Below are 5,059 nucleotides of genomic sequence, written 5' to 3'. Positions count from 1 at the left end.
CTTTTTACAGTTTATGCTTGATTTTTATTTTTTTCTCGGGTTCTGGCTCCATTTGCTGTCACTATACAGGAAAGACATGTGGCGGGTGGCACAACGTCCCAAAACAAACACTCTTCGTCTTGATTTAAACATCTTAAATGTGTTTCTTCTGAGATTTTCACAGTCAGGCCTTGTTGCATCCCCTCCTCCTGCTGCGTGCGAGTCTGTCGCTGAGCATTGGAGGCCACGCCGCAGCCTTGCTAGAGCGATGCTCTGACTCATCTCTGACAGTGGGAGACGGGCCACAGATTGTCAGCTGGGCTGAATGGAAGATGGCATGATTGTGGGCTTTTATGTGGCACAAAGGGCCCCCCAGCACACATGCAAGAGAGGGTTGATACGGGGGCCCACATGTGAGCACCCACTCGGATCCGTGTGTCACGTGTGTGAGTCGGTGGACCGCCTGCTGCAGCTTCCAGAAGCCAAAGGACGGAGCCACGACCCGGTGTTTATGTCTGCAGTCCATCTGGTTCTGTAGCTCAGCAACACTTTTCCACAACAGAAGTGCGTGAAGAAGTTGAAGGATTTTGAGGAAATGGACAAAAGACAGAGCGCGTAAACGCTGCGATGGACGATCCACCTCTTCATATCAGATCTCACCCACTCTCTGTCACACACACACATGTCGTCTGGTCGTTTAGTCACCAGCAGAGAGGACTTTTGTCCTAATATAGAAATCTACGTTGATTGTAGCATTTAGAACGGATTTAGCTGCCAGTTTATAGGAGCAGATTGCAGGTTAAAGGTTTCAGTCTTGTTCATATTAAAGTTAACGCTCAGTTCAGCTACAGTCAACAGGCTTGCAGTCATGTACCTGCAGCTAAGTTCATGTACTGTAGCACTCACGCCAGCTATTCCATCTCATCAGATATTACTAGGATTACATTCTTTTTCACATTTGCAGAAGTTCATATATAACGTTAGGACTTTATCAAACCAAAGACTGAGGTCTGTGTAAGAGCGCAACATAAAATAACCCTTAAAAAAAGGTCTGATACAACGTAAAACTGAAGTAGGATTAATATTGTTAATGGGTCTTTTTTGTTGGTTTGTTTAAGGAAGGTCTGATCACTAAAAGCAGAATGAAGGGAAGAGCTTCACTCTGCTGCTCTCAATCCATGTATCCACTTAATGAAGAGGTTTTTTCCTTCAAGGACAATTTTAATAGAACAAAAATGGTAAAAGCTTGTACTTGTATAGTGTTTTATCAACTCTTACAAACTCAAAGCGCTTTCCCTTACAGTCATTTCACCCACACATTCACCTCCTGATGGTGGTAAAGATCTACAGAAGTAAGCTTAGTGAAATGAAAACAACATGTGAGCATATACTAGGAAAAATACATAGAGACAAAGATTTGGAAATTTAAATGTTTCTGATTCAATTTAAATTTGCTGTTCCCTTCATGGAAGGGTTGTCCAAATTTTTCGATACATGGGCCAAAATAGTCAAGTCAAAGGAACTCAAGGGCCAAAAAGTTAACACAATTTTTTTAAATACACTCTTTTTTTCACCTGCTGTACAAAATCTGATAATTTCAAATAAATAGTCAGATTTTTTTGTAGGAAATGAATGTGTAAATCATTGTAGATCCAAAAATAAAAAAAGAGCTTTTTTAATTTGTTGTTTTAAAAGATGGCCATCCAGTTTGCAAATTATTTTTGAATAATAGAATTTGACTCTTTAACGATAATAAACTTGTCTCTTTTTGGTCAAGCAACATAAGAACAATATTTGGGTCAGTTGTTCTTTAAAAACACTTGCTGCAATTAGCCAATTTTAATAATTTAATTCAAAGAAGATTTTAATGCACCAAAGTCTGCATTTGAGTAATTAAATATCATTGGATAGATGTTACGATGAAATTAAAGAGAATGTCAAAAGTGCGTTTATTAAAAGATAAATACTTTGTGTTGTACTTCACATTTTCAATTGTAGGATTTTAACTTTTCTGTAATAATTTTGCCCTAATTAAAAATTATCTGCATCAGCCACCTGTGCTGGTGGACCCAATGTTTCTAGAAATACATTTGGGGGGGGGGGGGGGGGGGGGGGGTGGCACCCAAAATCAATACAGTGGTCAAAAATGGCCCCTGGGCCGCACTTTGGACATATCTGCCTTATACATACTGGCACGCATGAAAATGTGGAAGAAAGCCTTAAATTAAGTGTTACGATCTTGTACTGATAATACTGATAATCTTTGAATCTTAATTTAGAGTGGAAATAATCCCCCATTAAGAGATAATTGCACCTAATTCACTAGTGCCATGTTTATTTGAACCCCTACACCCATTCTGATAAAGTTGACACAACTGAAGCATTTTAAAGACATTTTTTAATAAGCTTGTCAGGGTGACTAAAACATGTTTATAATCCACGATTTCCTGTTCCCTTGGGGAATAAATATGAGGTGACACCAAGCCGTTCTCTGTAAAAATAAAATAAAACTTTCAAAGCTCACCATTAGAGAACGATCTGCATCTTTAGGCCACCGGGTTTCCATGACAGCCTTGATGCGATCTGCTGCCAACAGCATGTTTGGGAGGCATGTCAGAAAAAAACAAACAAAAAAAAACACTTTATTATCAGCTGAACTCTCTACCAGGACTTTAACTGGAGCCGTGTGCATTGCTCAGATGATACAGGCTTAGTTTTCCAGCAACAAGCACTCTTGGTGAGTTTTGTCCTTTAGAGCTGAAAACATGAGGCCAAATCAGAAATCCTGTAAGATGACCTGAAGAAAGGAGAACATAAGAGCAGAATCCAGACCTCTGGATGATCTAAGATTACATCAGGAGACTAAGAGAGTAAATGTGGGAGAAACTTAGAAAGAATGTGCTCAGTATGAGAATAAGCTGCTAAGAAAAGTTAAGTTCTAACAAATGTTATGGTGCTGTATATCACACAACTCTGTACACTTATCTTATTTCTTCCACAAATGTCTTAAACTAAAATGTAACTTTTAACAATTAATCTCAGCGTTAAAGTGTGTTTTAAAACTTAAGCAACAATAAAGTCATGAAACAACAGAAGTTCTGCGTCACGATGGACGGGTTAGCTCTGATTCAGCTCTGTACTGTAATGTCTTTAGTCATCTAATTAGGTGGGACGGTTTATTATTCTTTTTAACAACGGGGCCTACGTCTCATTTCCACAGAGACGTTAAAGCACGTAAACAACGTCACCCGTTTTTCTTTTCCACAAACAACTCCTGCGGCAACGTCAGCGCTTTCAGCACAACTGGGTCCTGTACAGTTTCAGAGTGGGAGGATTTATTTCCAGTAAACTGAACTGAATGTCATCCAGACGCAGCAGCCCTGAATCCTTTGACAGCATGTCAGAACAATCAGTAATAATAATAGAAAACTTAGTAGCCCTTTACAATAAGGCCCCCCTTATAAATGCCATATAGTTTATAGATATGTTATTAATCTGTAAACCCTTTACAGAACATTTATAAGTATTTATTGTGCATTAATCAAGGGCACGCAAGAGACAAAGCTGGCATTTTGTGCTTACAACGTAGTAACTTAGTATGAAATGTTTAATATAAGCATTTATAGATTAAATACACAGTTGAACAGATTAGGCCCACTATTTGGCGATACCTTCAAGGCAAACCCCACTATTTGTGACGCACTGGTTTACTGCAAAATTGGTTTTAGTTAAACGTCAAACTGAGGTTGGTGTCATCAACATAACATTAAAAAAGAAGGCGTAGCACGTACAAGGCGAAGTGAACCGTGGCAAGCACACAGACTTGAGAATCTCCTTCATTAAGTATAAATGTGTCCTTTAAATTCATTGTCGCTCCTATAAGGATGTGTGAAAATCCTTTTGCATCATTTCATACTAAAAATATAGAAAACTTCAACCTTTAATTGAAATCCATAGATTTAGAAGGGTTAAATTTACCGTTGTCACACTTACTGGCATCTGTAACAGTTTTGAGTACGATGGATGTAACAGAAGTGCTGTTTAGAAATACTTTTTTTTTTTTTTTTTAGTTTATAGGTGTCAAGAAACGGTTTAATAAGTAACCTATGGAAGTACATGTGTGTCGCTAGGATTTGAATTAAAAATGCCACTGAGATTTCAATGATGCATGTTTGTACTTACCCTTTCAGTGTTAAAATATATTCAGAATACATATTTAACCAAAAATAAAATCAGTCTCACTTTTTCTATATAGATTAAATTTCATTTATTTTCACTTCAAGCTAAAAATCTACATTACTATTTCAAAGTGATTACAAATCCTAGTGACACACATTTACTTCCATAGGAATCCAATCAAGTTTTCCAGTTTTCCAGAGAGGACCCATTTCAGACGTTGTTTAAGATGGAAAAGTCAAGAGAACATGCCATTCAGTGTGGGTAAACTTGTGTTATCTACTTTAAGTCAGAATATGACTAAAGAGGATATTTATTCACATAAACCTGTTTAAATGGCTTTGAAAAACTGGAACCATGTCAAACAAACCAGGACAAGGAAACAATAGTACACATAACATACAGGATGTTAAGGGAGATATATATATATATATATATATATATATATAGTGTGTGTGTGTTTGAATCCATTTATTTAAAATTAGGTCATTAAGCAACAGCAAAAATGGGCAGGGCTGCACTTAAAATATATACTTTTATTTTTGTTGATAATTATCGGTATCGATCAATGTGATTCCTACTTTATCGATATGCTTTTATTCTATATCGTCCAGTATGTATGTTATGTGTACTATAACAATAGTACACATAACATACAGGATGTTAAGGGAGATATATATATATATATATATATATATATATATATATATATATATATATATATATATATATAAATATATAAATAAATAAAATAATAAAAAAAAAATCTCCACAAAGCAGATGTTAAAGGCAGATGGTTTGAGAGCTACAGCAGAGCAGCATCTTGGAGGGAGGGGGGGGGGGGGGGGGTCACAGTCTTCATAGCCATTTATATTAGGGATTATTTGTACATATTTAATAGGAA

Source organism: Fundulus heteroclitus, chromosome 3 (assembly GCF_011125445.2).
Source record: "Fundulus heteroclitus isolate FHET01 chromosome 3, MU-UCD_Fhet_4.1, whole genome shotgun sequence".
NCBI lineage: Eukaryota > Metazoa > Chordata > Actinopteri > Cyprinodontiformes > Fundulidae > Fundulus > Fundulus heteroclitus.
This window is presented reverse-complemented; position numbering follows the sequence as displayed.